This window comes from Schistocerca americana, chromosome 10 (genome assembly GCF_021461395.2).
Source record: "Schistocerca americana isolate TAMUIC-IGC-003095 chromosome 10, iqSchAmer2.1, whole genome shotgun sequence".
Classification (NCBI taxonomy): domain Eukaryota; kingdom Metazoa; phylum Arthropoda; class Insecta; order Orthoptera; family Acrididae; genus Schistocerca; species Schistocerca americana.
Genome location: NC_060128.1, coordinates 94,606,495 through 94,625,175, shown reverse-complemented (window position 1 = coordinate 94,625,175; position 18,681 = coordinate 94,606,495).

Genomic DNA, 18,681 nt, shown 5'->3' with positions numbered 1-18,681 from the left:
GGACATCCTTTTATGTGCACTCACTGAGAAAAGTTTTACCAAATATGACATTAGAATAGGTGGTGATCTTAATTCTGATTTTGACATGTCAGCTGACAAGTGCAGTGTTAGTGATTTGGAAAACCTACTACGACAGTTCAATCTACAGTGTGTTAACTATAAACGTACTAGGGAACAAGTGTGCTCAGACAATATATTTGTTAGTTTTAAATGTGCTCAAGCCCAATATGATGTAACAATGCTTCTCTTTTCTGACCACAAATCAGTGTCCTTAATATATGATAACAGGACCAGCCCAGTCAATGGTAGTGGTGACATGGCCAATTCAAAAATGATGATCACTAGGCCAATGACCAATGGAAAAATTGAAAAGTTCAGGAAAACTCTTGCAGATAGAGATTGCTTCTGCCAGAGACATGATGGTAATCTTTGTCTATCAAGAATGAGTCAGTTAAGTTAAATTTTGAACCTTTCTTTAACTTATTTCTGCAAATATTTAATGATAGTCTTCCAATTAGAAAATGTAAAGTAACAGACAGAAGTTGTAAAAAGAAGGTGTTAAAAAAGAAAAATTCTTGGTTCACTAAAACACTGTCTGACATGAAAGATGATGTAATGATGCTGTTAGATATATACAATAATACTAGGTCTGAAAATGCAAAATCTCCATATGTAAGATTGAGAAACGATTATAAAAGAGCAGTTATTGAAGCGAAAAAGTCGCACAGTGCCCAGTACATTGAGACTTTTAACAATAAATGCAGGGCTGCTTGGAATCTCATAAATAGTGTTACCAAAGAATCACCTAAGGTAAAAATGAATATCCCCCCACATGAGTTAAATGATTATTTTATTAAATCTATCAAGGAAGTAAGCAGTGGCATCAGTAAATCTGATACAAGTCCATCAGAACTCTTAGAAAAAAATTACCATGGGACGCAATACTATTCTCTCTTTCTCTGAGGTTACACCTAGTACTGTATTAAAAATAGTAAGGAATTTTAAGTCATCAGATAGTGCTGATATTTATGACATGCCTCGCAATTTGCTGAAGAAAGTCATTGATTCCATTGTTTATCCATTGACTCACTGCATAAATAAATGTTTATCAAAGGGATACTTTCCAGAGAAGCTGAAATTATTTACGGTGGTTCCTGTGTATGAAAAGGGTGACAAAGACAACCCTGCAAGTTTCAGGCGAATATCAATAGTTCTAGTTGTGGCCAAAATAAAAGTATACATCATGCACCATCAGTTGTCTACTCATTTTGAAAAACTTGGAATATTTAATTTAGCACAATATGGATTTAGAAAAAAGTCATCAACAAGAGGTGCAATAGACTCTGTAATTAAATATATTCTCAAAGTGTCTGAGGAGAAGGGATTTGCTCATGCCACGTTCTGTGGCCCGAGTGAAGCTTTTGGCTGTGTAGAAAATGACACACTTCTGCAGAAACTACATTTTTGTCGTATCAGGGAGAACAGCCCTAAAACTACTAATGTCTTACCTCCAAAACTGTAGGCACATAGTGTATATTGGCACAGAAAAGTCTACCAACAAACAAAAAAAGGTGGGAGGTCTGCAGGGATCTGTATTGGGACCATTTTTGTTTTTGGTAATGATCAGTGACCAACCCTCCTTTATAAGTTCCATAACAGTACTATTTGCAGAAGACACTACCTTCCTAAAGTACAACAACGACCTAAATAAGTTAATAGATTCTGCTGACAATACACTCTCCTAAGTGTCATATTGGTTCAGGTCAAATAGGTTTGTCCGGAATGAGAACAAAACACAAAAAACGGTATTTAGTCCCTAAGCATAAAAGTCCTTTTAATGATCCCTGTTATATAAAGTTCTTGGGGGTATACCTAGATGACGAATTGTCCTAGGAGTAACACATAAAATACATTAGTGTAGTAATTTACTTATTAAGATGTCTTATGAAATGTGTACCATTTTGCAGTTTTGCAAAGAACCATGTCATATGGACTTATTCTCAGGGGAAACTCAAGCTATGTTCAAAATGTATTTCTTCTGCAGAAGAAAGCAATCAGAGTCATTACATGTTCTCAGCATAAAGCACAATGTAAGCCTTTGTTCTCTGATGTCCGCCCCCAGTAGTTGAGTGGTCAGCGCGATAGAATGTCAATCCAAAGGGCCCGGGTTCGATTCCCGGCTGGGTTGGAGATTTCTCCATTCAGGGACTGGGTGTTGTGTTGTCCTAAGCATCATCATTTCATCCCCATCGATGCGCAAGTCGCCGAAGTGGCGTCAAATCGAAAGACTTGCACCAGGCGAACGGTTTACCCGACGGGAGACCCTCATCACATGACATTATTATTATTATTATTATTATTATTATGTTCTCTGATTGTAAAATAATGACATAAATCTGTATATGTACCAAGTGTTAACCCATACAAAAAAGAATCTACATCATCATCATCATCATCATCATCATCATTTATTGCCTTATCGGGCCTTTAAGGCCTACAGCAAGAAGAACAAAAGGAAAAGTAAAGACAAAAAGACTTACAAAAGTACTCTATACAGTAGTAAAAGTTACATATGTACATTACAGCTTAAAGAAAAACGAAAAAATAAACAGGGCATTCAATCAAAGGTTTAAAAGGCAAGAGGGATACATTACAGAAACAAAAAAACAGAAAAAAAACAACACACACGCAGTGTCTGTCAATTACACGAGAGGAGGGAGCTGTTGCAGATGGCAGTCCATCTCATCCGGTCGTTGGCGTCCTCCTCCACGGCTGCTGGTTCCACTTCTTTCAGGATCGTTGTTATCCTATCCTTCCATCGAGTTCTTGGGCGTCCTCTAGGGCGTTTTCCTGTGGGTTGAGAGTGGAGGACTCTGTTTGGAAGGGATCCGTCTGCCCGTAGGATGTGGCCAAACCATTGGAGTCTCTTCTGCGCCAATATTCGTCCAATGTGTGGCTTTCCATACCGCTGGTATAAATCTTCTTTTTTTCTTCGTTCCCATTTACCTTCCATGGCATTGTAGATGGGTCCATATATCTTCCGAAGTACCTTCCTTTCAAATGCACATATTGCTTCTTCTGCTGTTGCTGATGTTGCCCAAGTTTCACAGCCGTATAAAAGTACTGGTCTCACCAGTGTCGTGTATAGGTGGATCTTGTTCTTCTGCGATATCAGCCGAGATCTGAAAAGATTGTTCAGGCTAAAGAACATGCGATTAGCATTTGTTATACGTTGCTGTACTTCTTTCGTTACTTCACTTCTATTTGTTAGTATGGAGCCCAGGTACTTGAACTCTTCAACTCGTTCGAAGGTATGCCTGTCGACATCAATGGAAGGAGGGAGATCTCGGCGGCGTGATACAACAAGATATTTAGTTTTTTCCTCGTTCACCACCAGCCCAATTTTCTCTGCATTGTGGAGGAATCGGGAAGTATCCCTGCGTACTTGCTCTAGAGTGTCGCCAAGGATCACAACATCATCAGCAAATGCCAAGATTGTGTCTGCTCCCACCATCTCCATCTCTCTGGTTCGACAAGTGTCACGGCTTACTTTTTCCAGGGCCAAATTGAATAATATTGGCGCCAATGGATCTCCTTGTCTCAATCCATTTTGTATACTGAATGATGGCGATAGTTGATTACCAAACCGCACTTGGGCCGTAGACTGAGAGTAGCAAGCAGCAATTAAGCGGATGTATTTTGATGGGATGCCAAGTTCCTCTAACGTTTCCCATAACGTGGCGCGGTCAATGCTGTCATAAGCTTGTCGAAAATCGATGAAGATGAGGTGTAGATCCTTATTGAATTCGTAGAATTTTTCTATCAACTGCCTCAGAGTAAATATGTGATCAATTGTCGATCGTCCAGCAACGAACCCACATTGATAGGTCCCTACAATTCCTTCAGCCAGTGGTTTCATGCGGTTTAGTAGCAGTGTTGTAAAAACTTTGTAGCCAATTTCAAGTAACGAAATCCCTCGGTAGTTGGATACATGAGTAGCATCTCCCTTCTTGAATATGGGACATATGATTGCTCCCTTCCATTCCTCAGGAATAACTTCTGCTTCCCAGATGGTAGAAATTAATCGTTTCAAAGCACCCACCAGTGTTTCCCCTCCCAAGCGAAGCATCTCAGCTGTGATACCACTACCTCCTGGAGCCTTGTTGTTCTTGAGTGCTTTTAGGGCAACACTGATTTCTTCCTCAGATGGTTCAGGGACTTCAACTCTGTCAAAACGGGCATCCGTCTGTGTTGTCCCTACTGGTGGGTTGTCGGGATTCAATAGGTTTTCAAAATGTTTTTTAAATAGGGTTGCTTGCTCTTCTGGCGGTACAACTTCACCCGTCTCATTCGTTAGGACCAATGTACGTTGTCTGTATGCGCCTCTGGCGAATCTTGAGGCCTGGAAAAACGAGCGTGACGACTTTGCTTCTTCGACTGCAATCAACAGACTTTTGTGGTGGTCCCGTTTCTTCTTTCTCATGAGTTGGTCCGTGTTACGCCTCGCTTCGTAGTAAGCTACCCTTGCTTCTTCCGAGAGTTGCTGTAGCCATTTTATCCTCTTCGCTGATCTAATCTCAACAGATTCTCGACATTGTTCATCGAACCAAGGTTTACTTCTTCGTTTTGCATCGCAAACTAGTTCTTCATTTGCACTTTCTAACACTGCATTCCTCAGCAGCATCCATGCGTTCTCCACACTGGTAGGGTTCTCTGTTATTGTGAGATGTTCTGCAATTTTTTCTTGATAGCGCTGTCTCACTTCTACATCTTTCAACTTATTCTTGTCGAAGCGGACCATCATTTCAGAATTTCTTCTCCACATGGTTGAAAGTTTCAGACGTAGTTTGACTACCACTAAGAAATGGTCTGAATTCATATCTGCCCCGCGAAAGGATCTTACATGCTCGACACTACAATGATGTCTTCGGTCAACAAGAACGTGATCGATCTGGTTCATCGTGCTTCCATCTGGGGATATCCAGGTTACTTTATGCACTGCTTTGCGGGGGAAGTATGTGCTTCTAACGATCATTCTCCTTGTATCGCCAAGGTTAATTAATTTGATACCATTCTCGTTGCTTGTTTCATGGATACTATCAGGCCCTATCGTTGGACGATACTGCACTTCTCTTCCCACTTGGGCATTGAAGTCTCCCATTATCAACTGAATTGAGTGTCTTGGGAGTTTGTCTACTACATTCTCTAGTTCTAGATAGAAGTTATTCTTTGTTTCTTCATCGGCATCCTCTGATGGGGCATGACAGTTGACTAGGCAGATCTTATATGGTTTAGCGTGTAAAATCATCCAACAGATTCGGTCGTTTACAGGAGACCATTTGTTGACAGCCGATATCATTTTATTGTGTACAGCAAAACCAACTCCAGAAGTCCAGGCTGGGCTTAGCTCATTGCTGTTAAAGAGCGTGTGAGTATCTCCAATCTTCATAACACCCTGAGGAAGTCTTGTTTCTTGAATTGCTGCCACTATGCATTGATATTTACTCAGTTCTCCTCCAAGTTGTTTCATTCCCCCCGTCATGATTGACCTTACATTCCATGTTCCAATTCTAAATCCAGAAAATCCATTTACGTATCCAGTTTCGTCACCATTTTGATCCGTCCAGTTTTTCCTTTTGTCTTTTTCTTTAACCAGAATCTTTTTTTTACAGAGGATGGGGGGTTGGCCCATCCTCTAACCCTCCTCCTTTCTCATCCGGGCTTGGGACCGGCAATGGAGTAAAAAATAATATTCCTGGTCACAACACAAGAAATAATAATTCCATACATATGTCATATCGTGGATTATCAAAGTCAATCAATAGCTGTGAGCTAGTGGGCCACAAACTATTTAACAAGCTTCCGCAGATGGTACAAGGACTTCCATAGTGTGAATTTAGGGAAACATTAAATAAATGGCTTGTTGCCAACCCCTTCTATGCATTAAAAGAATTTTTTGACTATAACATGGGATTGTAAGCTAACAACTGAAATGGCCAAACAGTTCTATATGCTAATGTAATGATTATGTTACATGTATGAAAAAATTGTCTATTGTTGTAAAGGCCTGTTGTTGTGGTCTTCAGTCCTGAGACTGGTTTGATGCAGCTCTCCATGCTACTCTATCCTGTGCAAGCTTCTTCATCTCCCAGTACCTACTGCAGCCTACATCCTTCTGAATCTGCTTAGTGTATTCATCTCTTGGTCTCCCTCTACGATTTTTACCCTCCACGCTGCTTTCCAATGCTAAATTGGTGATCCCCTGATGCCTCAGAACATGTCCTACCAACCGAACCCTTCTTCTAGTCAAGTTGAGCCACAAACTCCTCTTCTCCCCAATTCTATTCAACACCTCCTCACTAGTCATGTGATCTACCCATCTAATCTTCAGCATTCTTCAGTAGCACCACATTTTGAAAGCTTCTATTCTCTTCTTGTCTAAACTATTTATCATCCATGTTTCACTTACATACATGGCTACACTCCATACAAATACTTTCAGAAACAACTTCCTGACACTTAAATCAATACTCGATGTTACCAATTTATCTTCTTCAGAAACGCTTTCCTTCCCATTGCCCGTCTACATTTTATATCCTCTCTACTTCGACCATCATCAGTTATTTTGCCCCCCAAATATCAAAACTCCTTAACTACTTTAAGTGTCTCATTTCCTAATCTAATTCCCTCAGCATCACCTAACTTAATTTGACTACATTCCATTATCCTCATTTTGATATTGTTGATGTTCATCTTATATCCTCCTTTTAAGACACTAGCCATTCCGTTCAACTGCTCTTCTAAGTCCTTTGCTGTCTCTGACAGAATTACAGTACCATCGGCGAACCTCAAAGGTTTTATTTCTTCTCCATGGATTTTAATGTCTATTCTGAACTTTTCTATTGTTTCCATCACTGCTTGCTCAATATACAGATTGAATAGCATCGGGGAGAGGCTACAACCCTGTCTCACTCCCTTCCCAACCACTGCTTCCCTTTCATGTCCCTTGACTCTTATCACTGCCATCTGCTTTCTGTACAAATTGTAAATAGCCTTTCGCTCCTTGTATTTTACCCCTGCCACCTTCAGAATTTGAAAGAGAGTATTCCAGTCAACATTGTCAAAAGCTTTCTCTAAGTCTACATATGCTAGAAATGTAGGTTTGCCTTTCCTTAATCTTTCTTCTAAGATAACTTGTAGGGTCAGTATTGCCTCATGTGTTCCACCATTCCTATGGAATCCAAACTGCACTCCCCGAAGGTCGGCTTCTACCAGTTTTTCCATTCGTCTGTAAAGAATTCATGTTAGTATTTTGCACCTGTGACTTATTAAACTGATAGTTTGGTAATTTTCACACCTGTCAACACCTGCTTTCTTTGGGATTGGAATTATTATATTCTTCTTGAAGTCTGAGGGAATTTCACCTGACTCATACATCTTGCTCACCAAATGGTAGAGTTTTGTCAGGACTGGCTGTCCCAAGGCCGTCAGAAGTTCTAATGGTTTGTTGTCTACTCCCGGGGCCTTGTTTCAACTCAGGTCTTTCAGTGCTCTGTCAAAGTCTTCATGCATATTTCCCATTTCATCTTCATCTACATCCTCTTCCATTTCCATAATATTGTCCTCAAGTACATCGCCCTTGTATAGACCCTCTATATACTCCTTCCACCTTTCTGCTTTCCCTTCTTTGCTTAGAACTGGGTTTCCTTCTGAGCTCTTTATATTCATGCAAGTGGTTCTCTTTTCTCCAAAGGTCTCTTTAATTTTCCTGTAGGCAGTATCTATCTTACTCCTCAAGAGATAAGCCTCTACATCCTTACATTTGTCATCTAGCCATCCGTTCTTAGCCATTTTGCACTTCCTGTTGATCTTATTTTTGAGATGTTTGTATTCCTTTTTGCCTGCTTCATTTACTGCATTTTTGTATTTTCTCCTTTCATCAATTAAATTCAATATTTCTTCTGTTACCCAAGGATTTGTACTAGCCCTCGTCTTTTTACCTACTTGATCCTCTGCTGCTTTCACTACTTCATCCCTCAGAGCTACCCATTCTTCATCTACTGTATTTCTTTCCGCCATTCCTGTCAATTGTTCCCTTATGCTCTCCCTGAAACTCTGTACAACCTATGGTTATTTCAGTTTTTCCAGGTCCCATCTCCTTAAATTCCCACCTTTTTGCAGTTTCTTCAGTTTTAATCTACAGGTCATAACCAATAGATTGTGGTCAGAGTCCACATCTGCCCCTGAAAATGTCTTACAATTTAAAACCTGGTTGCTAAATCTCTGTCTTACCATTAAATAATCTGTCTGAAACCTTCTAGTACCTCCAGGGTTCTTCCATGTGTACAACCTTCTTTCATGATTCTTGAATCAAGTGTTAGCTATGATGAAGTTATGTTCTGTGCAAAATTCTACCAGGCGACTTCCTCTTTCATTTCTTAGCCATAATCCCTATTCTCCTACTACATTTCCTTCTCTTCCTTTTCCTACTGTTGAGTTCCAGTCGCCCATGACTATTAAATTTTCATCTCCCTTCACTACCTGAATAATTTCCTTTATCTCATCATACATTTCATCAATTTCTTCATCATCTGCAGAGCTAGTTGGCATATAAACTTGTACTACTGTAGTAGGTGTGGGCTTCATATCTATCTTGGCCACAATAATGCGTTCACTATGCTGTTTGTAGTAGCTTACCCGCATTCCTATTTTCCTATTCATTATTAAACCTACTCCTGCATTACCCCTATTTGATTTTGTGTTTATAACCCTGTAGTCACCTGACCAGAAGTCTTGTTCCTTCTGCCACCAAACTTCACTAATTTCCACTATATCTAACTTTAACCTATCCATTTCCCTTTTTAAATTTTCTAACCTACCTACCCGATTAAGGGATCTGACATTCCACGCTCCGATCCGTAGAATGCCACGTCCTCTTGAGTAGTCCCCACCCAGAGATCTGAATGGGGGACTATTTTACCTCCAGAATATTTTACCGAAGAGGACGCCATCATCATTTAACCATACAGTAAAGCTGCATGCCCTCGGGAAAAATTACGGCTGTAGTTTCCCCTTGCTTTCAGCTGTTCGCAGTACCACAACAGTAAGGTCGTTTTGGTTAATGTTACAAGGCCAGATCAGTCAATCATCCAGACTGTTTCCCCTGCAACTAATGAAAAGGCTGCTGCCCCTCTTCAGGAACCACACATTTGTCTGGCCTCTCAACAGATACCCCTCCATTGCGGTTGCACCTACGGTACGGCTATCTGTATCATTGAGGCACGCAAGCCTCCCCGCCAACTGCAAGGTCCATGGTTCATGGGGGAAATTATCTTATCTTATTTTTCATGTCCTTCAACTCTAACGGCGGTCTGATTCCTGTACACGTTGTAAATAATCTTTCACTTCAGGATATGATTGTCTTCACTACACGATATTTCGGCGATCCATCTGGCCGCCACCTTCAGGTGCGATCGCTGAGTACACAATCACGCCGTAACTGAATGAACATCAGAAACAACAGCTTCTTTATATCCCAGGTCGAGGCCACAGTGCCTGTGCGAGAAGTGGAAGGGCTGCCCCCGGCGAAGCGGAGCCTTGCAGTAGCGCCGGCGGTAGAAACTACCGAAAGTGATAAATCGCAAATTAAGATGTAGTGGGCTGAAAACCAGACCATTGTTGTCTTGCATCAGATAAAATAGGATTCCATGTCTTACTTGAAGGAAGACATTTATCTCTATTAATAATGTCATCAGATAATCGTATTTCGATGGATTCCTTTAGCACACAATCCCAGTAACAAGAAGCCGCAGCAATGATTTGCGTCTCTTTAAAAGACATGTTATGCCCTTCATTGTGACAATGTTCAGTGATGACGGATTTTTCGGGCTGGAACAAACATATATGACGCTGATGTTCCATGCATCAGTCATGAACAGTGCGAATAGTCTGTCCAATATAGGCCTTTCCACAATGACAGGGAATTTTATAAACTTCAGGCTTTCTCAATCCCAGATCATCTTTTTCAGATCCAAACAGGGCCCTAGTCTTGGCCAAAGGCAAAAGAACACTTTTAATATCATATTTCCTGAGAATTCTAGAAATTTTTGAAGAAATACTTCCAGCAAAGGATAGAAAAGCATCTGATTTACTAGTATCCAGTGATGGTTCCCTTGATGGTCCAAACTGAAAAGCATGATTAATTTGATGATTGGTATATCCGTTGAGCTTGAAGACAGCCCTAAGACGATCCAGTTCCTGTGTCAAATTTTCGAAATCAGAATTTGCATAAGCTCTCTTGACCAATGTACGTAGAACTCCCATGCATTGATGTGGTGGACGACAGCTCATAGAATGAAGATAGCGGTCCACATCTGTGGGCTTATAATATACACCATGTCCCAAGGTACCATTTTCGTTTTTGTGTACTAGAACATCCAAAAAGAGGTAATTTGCCATCTTTTTCAATTTCTGTCGAAAATTTGATGCATGGATGAGGACAGTTAAAATAATCTAAAAACCGATTAAGAGCTTCCATTCCATATGGCCAAACAATGAAAATATCATCCACATATCTCCAAAAACATGTAGGTTGAAGAGAAGAAGTCCTGAGTCCGATATCTTAAAAATCTTCCATAAAATGATTGGCGACAATAGGGGAAAGAGGGCTCCCCATAGCCACACCGTCAGTTTGTTCAAAAAATACATCATTAAATAAAAAATATGTCGATATCAACACACGGTGACACAGCTCAGTAGTTTTATCATAGAAAAGTTGACCAATTAACAACAGAGACTCTCCAAAGGTACCTGGGTGAAAAGAGAAACCACATCAAAACTAACTAAAAGGTCAGATATTCCAGTGCATAAAGACTTCAACCGTTGAATAAAATCAGTCGAGCTAGATAAATGATGTTCACATTTCCTAACATAAGCGCTGAGGACGGGTGCAAGATAAAGCAAAATTGTAAGTGGGAGCTCCCAAAGTACTAACAATAGGACAAAAAGGAATTCCAGGTTTACGTACCTTCGGTAAACTATCATATCTGGCAGCATACCCTTGAAGAGCATAAACATATAAGATGCCGGGAAAATCCACGGAATCATAACCTTTCACTTCCTTTATTTTATCCTTGTTACCTCGAAAATTTTGAAGTGTAGTCCAGTCAATAGATTCTTCTAAATCAAAAAATGCTATAAACTTACTCTTCCCTTTTGTTACCCAAATTTCTAAGATAAGTCATAGGGGCAGTATTGCCATGCGTGGTATCACATTTCTTTGGAGCCCAAACTTATCTCCTCTGAGGTCACCTACTACCAGTTTTTCCATTTTCCAGTGTTTTGCAACCATAACTTATTAAACTGGTAGTTTGGTAGTATTCACTCCTGTCAGCACCTAGTATTGGAATTATTATATCCTCCTTGAAGTCTGAGGGTATTTCACCTGTCTCATACATATAGCACACCAGGCAGGACAGTTGTGTCATTGTTGGTTCTCCCAAGGAACTCAAAAATTGTGATGAATGTTGGCTACTCCAGAGGCTTTATTTCAACTTATGTCTTTCTGTGCTCTGTCAAATTCTTCTTGCTGTATATCTCCCATCTCTCTTCATTTATTTCCTCTTCCCTTTATATATTATTATTTTCGAGCACATTTCCCTTGTAGAGCCTACAATATAGTCCTTCCACCTCTCAGCTTCTGTGACAGAATTGACAGCATTTATTCAGGCAACACTATACAGCACTCCAGTTGGCCTCAGGGGTGCAATGTGTGCACGAATATGCAGCCCACTGTGTAATATACTGATGCCCCGATGGCACCTGTGTTGTCCACTATCCTAGGCCACAGCCGGCAGCTACTGCGGTGCTGTGTGTGTTGCCGGCAGTGAAGAATGAGCGTGCTCACCCAGCTTACCTGGAGTGTTGCCGATGATGACTAGGATGCCGTGAGGGTGTGCCTCCCCCGCCTGAATTGTAGACAGCTTGCAGTCTGTTTGCCAAAGTCCCTTGTAGGGCAGTGGCTGGCTGGATACCAGCTCCCTGCATCAGTGAAGTTTCCCCAAGTCCTGCAGCCGCCATGGCACAAGTATGGGGCACATAGTGCCAGAACTCAATTAGTTAATCAGTGGACAGGTAGGCAGCCGATTTTCATCACCAAATGTTGTATGGTTTTTCTGAAACTCAAAACCCACTATCCTCTCCAGTTCTGGGTATAGATACAGGGTGCCAATTATTGAACTTTTTGAAAATGAACGTAAATTAGTTACAAACAATGGCTTGCGCACACTTTATTCAGCACGGAAACATCACTACAGTTATTCGGATTTAGGTTATGACATGTTCGATATGCCTGCCATCATTGGTGATGATGTGGCATGGACGAATAGCGAAATTCTGCGTGACCCGTTGAAGTGGCAGAACATCAGTGCTGTCGATGTCCTCCTGAATGGCTGTTTTGAGCTCATCAATGGTTTTGGGATTATTGCTGTACACCTGGTCTTTAATATAGCCCCACAAAAAGGAGTCGCATGTGTTCAGTCTGGAGAATATGGCGGCCAATCGAGGTCTATGCCAGTGGCCTCTGGGTACCCCAGAGCCAGAATGTGGCCCCCAAAATGTCCTGCAGCACATCAAACACTCTCCTACTTTGATGGAGCCGAGCTCCATCTTGCATGAACTACATTTTGTCGAAATCAGGGTTGCTTTGGACAATGGGGATGAAATTATCTTCCAAAACCATCATCTACTGTTCGGTAGTCACCATTCCGTCAAGGAATATCGCCCCGATTGTTCCGTTAGTGGAGAGTGCACACCGTAGAGTCACCTGTTGAGGGTAAAGAGACTTCTTTGTTGCAAAATGTGGAGTCTCTGACCCACAAGTGCACCAATTTTGCTTATTGACAAACCCATCCAAATGAAAGTGGGCTTTCTCACTAACAACAATGTGTGTGCACATGCTAATTCCCATCATGTCCCACAGCCAACTGTGCAGTTTGAATGTCCTGATGCAAACTTTTCAGAAGTTGTCATGATTTTATTTCATATAGTTCAGTAATTGTGACCCTGTAGAACGGCAACATTACTGAATGCTTTGATGAGCCCCTAAGCTCATAGCTTGCAAGATCCCCTCGCTTCTAAACTGATACTGTTATTACACAGCTTAGCCGCGAGTCCGTAGAGGGTGGTATATGTGACGTACAGTATGACTGGTCAGCATTTCCACCTGGAATTTGCGGGTGTAAGTCGGGCCTTCTCTGATCTGCCTTGGTGGGTCGTGTTGTCAGATTTCCTCCTACCTGGGCACGGTGCAATTATTGTAAATGTCGTCCCATGCAGATTCTTCATTGGCGCATTGGATGTCTCTGTCGGTGGAAGCTAATTATCTGAAATTGCTGTCGATCAACTTTGGGGTACCTATTTACTCGAAATTAACATTCAGAATGCCGTAATATCACTTTTATTCCTATTAGATCAATAATGAAACACTCATGTCACAAAGTACTCGTAACCGAGAGCACGGCTATCATCGAACAAGACAGGAAGAGCTCTTAACGCCGACTGCCAACTTTGGCACGCAGTCCGTATCTCCTACTAGTTTCGTCACAGTTCATGGATTTCTGATCAAGTTCGTACTTACTAAGATATGCATTTGTTAATGAACGGGTGTGAATTTTAATGAGGCAAAATAATGATAAAAAGTTTTAAACATCCAGAGGCTCCTCCTAGTATTCATGTTGTCATAAATGACTTTAATTATTAAATATAAATAAACAAAATCGGTGATTTTGGCACCAAGATGGCGGTACTTCCAGTCATGTATATTTCCCAGGCTAACGATTGTTGCTACGGTCCAGCGCCGAGCCCCACCCCACTCTGCATGACATATGGTTGCTTCGTCACCTAGCCAGCCAGCATGGGAAATGCTCTCCAATTCATGGCCAGCTACGGACTACAGCACTTCCTAACTATCGTGAATACATCAATGAGAGACAATAATTTATTAAAACTGGTAAAAATGTCTTCCTCATGTAAGAGGTACCTTACAAGCTCTATGGGGGAGGGGTAGGAAAGTAGGTTTGCCATATACTTGCTGTGTCATTTTTTCCTAACTTGCTCTACCCCAAGCACAGGTTGCTAGAACCAGTTAAATTTGCAATGTGTGAGTCTCTCAGTAGCATGCAAGTGCTTCAAATTACAAAATGTTACTTCAGTCCTGGTCACACTGTGTTGCAGCATCAGCAGTCCTATGTGCTTCACATGACAGTGCCCAGTGGCTTACTTGTTTAGCGCATCAGCTTCACTGGCCTGTACTGCCAAGCTGTGGCAGGAAAAGGTTTAAAAAAAATTACAATTCACATCCAAATTTTTCTGGTGTGCAGCAGTACAGTTGTTTCCCCTAAACCGATTATTGTCATGTGTGATGATAGTTTTCAGGTGAGATGGGCTCCCATCCACATACACTACTGGCCATTAAATTTGCTACACCAAGAAGAAATGCAGATGATAAATGGGTATTCATTGGACAAATATGTTATACTAGAACAGACATGTGATTACATTTTCACGCAATTTGGGTGCACAGATCCTGAGAAATCAGTACCCAGAACAACCACGTCTGGCTGTAATAATGGCCTTGATACGCCTGGACATTGAGTCAAACAGAGCTTGGATGGTGTGTACAGGTTCAGCTGCCCATGCAGCTTCAACACAATACCACAGTTCATCAAGAGTAGTGACTGGCGTATTGTGACGAGCCAGTTGTTCGGCCACCCTTAACCAGACGTTTTCAATTGGTGAGAGATCTGGAGAATGTGCTGGCCATGGCAGCAGTCAAACATTTACTGTATCCAGAAAGGCCCATACAGGACCTGCAACATGTGGTCATGCATTATATTGCTGAAATGTAGGGTTTTGCAGGGATCGAATGAAGGGTGGAACCACAGGTCATAACACATCTGAAATGTAACATCCGCTGTTCAAAGTGCCGTCAATGCAAACAAGAGGTGACCGATACGTATAACCAATGGCACCCCCATACCATCACGCCGGATGATACGCTAGTATGGCAGTGACGAATACACGCTTCCAATGTGCGTTCAGCGCGATGTCGCCAAACACTCATGCGACCATCATGATGCTGTAAACAGAACCTGGATTCAGCCAAAAAAATGACGTTTTGCCATTCGTGCACCCAGGTTCGTCGTTAAGTACATCATTGCAGGCGCTCCTGTCTGTGACGCAGTGTCAAGGGTAACCACAGCCACGGTCTCCGAGCTGATAGTCCATGCTGCAGCAAACGTCGTAGAACTGTTCATGCAGATGGTTGTTGTCTTGCAAACATCCGCATGTGTTGACTCAGGGATTAAGACGTGGCTGCACGATCTGTTACATCCATGCTGATAAGATGCCTGTCATCTCAACTGCTAGTGATATGAGGCTGTTGGGATCCAGCATGGCATTCCATATTAACCTCCTGAACACACCGGTTCCATATTCTGCTAACAGTCATTGGATCTCGACCAACTCAAGCAGCAGTGTCGCGATACGATAAACCACGATCACGATAGGCTACAATCCGACCTTTATCAAAGTCGGAAATGTGATAGTACACATTTCTCCTCCTTACACGAGGCATCACAACAATGTTTCCCCAGGAAATACTGTTCAACTGCTGTTTGTGTATGAGAAATTAGTTGGAAACTGTCTTCATGTCAGCACGTTGTAGGTGTCGCCACTGGCGCCAACCTTGCGTGAATGCTCTGAAAAGCTAATCATTTGCATATCACAACATCTTCTTCCTGCCGGTTAAATTTCATGTCTGTAGCATGTCACCTTCTTGGTGTAGCAATTTTAATGGCCAGTAGTGTTTAATGTAATATTTACCAATTTAAATCCATGTTCCATTCTGCCTGTTGCTTTCTGCCCCACAAATCAGGAACATGTCTTGTTCTTAGCCAACTCTTTGTGAAATTTAAGTGTAGCATTCTCCTTGCTAGTTATCAGTAACTCTGATATGAGGCTTGAAGACATGTCTCCTATTTTTTGATGTTGACAGTTAAACTTATTCACCGATTTTTGCCACCACTTGTGTGTGGTTGACCTAAAAAAATTTATTTCAGTCCCAAAAGAGTTCATAAGAGTCAGAAACATATTTCCTGCTCATAGAATTCTGTTCCATACATGTGTACCACCACCACATGCATCTCCATTGGAGATATATAATAAGACTTTTATTGTTTATGTATAGCCCCATTCAGACTGTTGATAGAATTTTCAGATGTTGGCTCTGTACAGAAGAAGGCTTTGTCAAGCTCAAATTTTCCAAACACAATTTTGTCCTCAAAATTATGGGGAAAAATGATCTGTACATGATGTATCATTAAAGAAACGATATTGTGCATAGTTTATAATTGCTTCTGCTGTTACGCCAACTCTTCTTTGTACTATACAGAGGGGTCCAAAAATGTATCCACTGTTTAAAAGCCCATAACCAAACTAATTGACGAGTTGTCTCATTTTTGGTGAAAGTGTAGCTTAAAGTCCAACTTAAAGATATCACTGTAGGTGTTTGAAATGGTCACCATTAACATCTACACACAAACGGCGATGCCGAACTGCAGCACGAACTACTGACTGCAACGTGTTCAGTTGTACATTTGCACATGAATGTACGATGGATTCTCGAAGTTCATCCAATGTGCATGGCTTTTGTCGATAAACGACGTTGTTTAGTGTTCCCCACAGGTAAAAGTCCAGAGGAGTTATGTCTGGGGAATGTGGTGGATACTCCACAGCACCTCTACGGCCTATCCATCTTCCTGGTAGATTTTCGTCGAGATACGCCCTAACACGATTTTGGTAATGGGCTGGGGCACCATCTTGTTGAAATTAAACTCTTCTGTCTCCATACAAGTCTCGGATGGCAGGTAAAATGGATGTCTGAAGCTTATGAAGGTACACCTCACCGGTAACTGTTTTGCCAAAGAAGAATGGCCCAATTAAGCCCCGGTAAGACAACCCACACCACACATTTACTCCTGGAAAATTCACGGCTTTGTCTACATGGACGTTCGGATTTTCGGTGGCCCAGTAGATGCTATTGTGGCGATTTACTGTACCATTGAGTTTGAGCTGGGCCTCATCAAACCACACAATCATCTCTGCAAACTCTTCATCATTGTGCACCGTGTCAGTAAACCCCTCACAATACTCCATTCTACGGTCTGGGTCATCCTCGTTCATTGCGTGTAGCAATCATGGGATGCAGCACTTCCACCTTTCTGTCTTCAAAATTCACAGAACACTCAAGCGACTCACTCCAGTTTCACAGGCATACTGTCTCACAGACTTCTGTGGTGTGTGAGTGAATTGTTATAACACACGACGGGAGTTAGCTGGACTTGTTACTGTTACAGGTTGTCCAGATTGTTGTTTGTGTACATCTTTAACACAGCCTTTGGCTTCAAATTTGTCTCGAATGCGACGAATCGTTAAACGTGTCGGTGGCTCTGTTTGATACTCATTTCGCCATTGTCGTTGAACCTCATTAATGTTTTCGTACTCAAAATACCACTTCAAAACTGACTTCCTTTCATCGAATGTAACCCTTGTGCCAGCCATGTTTACTCGAGTAACTAGGTGCAACTAAGAACAAAACACTGACTATCTGGCGACTGTCATCTGACAAAACAAAACAATGCAATACAACACTTGTGTGGAGATTGCCAGAACTACAAACTATTACACTACCAAAGATGAGACACCTCCGTCAATTAGTTTGCCAGTTATGGACTGTTAAACAGTGGATACATTTTTTTGGACCCCCTCTGTATTTATATATATTCTACATGTTGTGTATACCAAGCTTTACCCTGTAATTTAATGTCCATTTGTAAATATGAGCTGCACTAGTGCTATTTTCCATTCCTCTGACCAATGGCCAGATTTCCAAGAACAGTTTAAAATGTGAAAAATATGTCTGTTTTTTTGCTTACTTAAACAGATTAAAATGTATATCAGCACATATTGGTGCCTCTTTATTTCTTAGTGTTGATAAAACTGTATTCAATTCATCTGTCATTATCAGATTTATTTAAATACTTGCATATTGTGTTTTACCTACTCCTTTGAGTATTTGATTTTAATTCTTCTTGTTCCAAAGATAAGTGAAGTACTGTAACCATTCATTTTCAGGCAAGGTGAGCTTGTCCTTCTCCTTGTTCCATTCTGTCAGTACTCATTATCTACTCTTCTGTCTCCTATCATGATCAGCTACTTATAAAGTTAATGAATCACCAGAAAACAGTATCCAAGAATTTCTATAAAAAGATCCAAATAAAAATGCAGCACAACCATTAATGTGTATGGGTAACCAAAACATTAGTACAGGGATTCATATTCAGGAAAATCTTCAGTGAATTTTTTATATACACTACTGGCCATTAAAATTTCTAAACCACGAAGATGACGTGCTACAGATGTGAAATTTAACCGACAGGAAGAAGATGCTGTGATATGCAAATGATTAGCTTTTCAGAGCATTCACACATGGTTGGCACCGGTGGCGACCCGTACGATGTGCTGACACGTGAAAAGTTTCCAACCAATTTCTCATACACAAACAGCAGTAGACCGGCATTGCCTGGTGAAATGTTGTTGTGATACCTGATGTAAGGAGGAGAA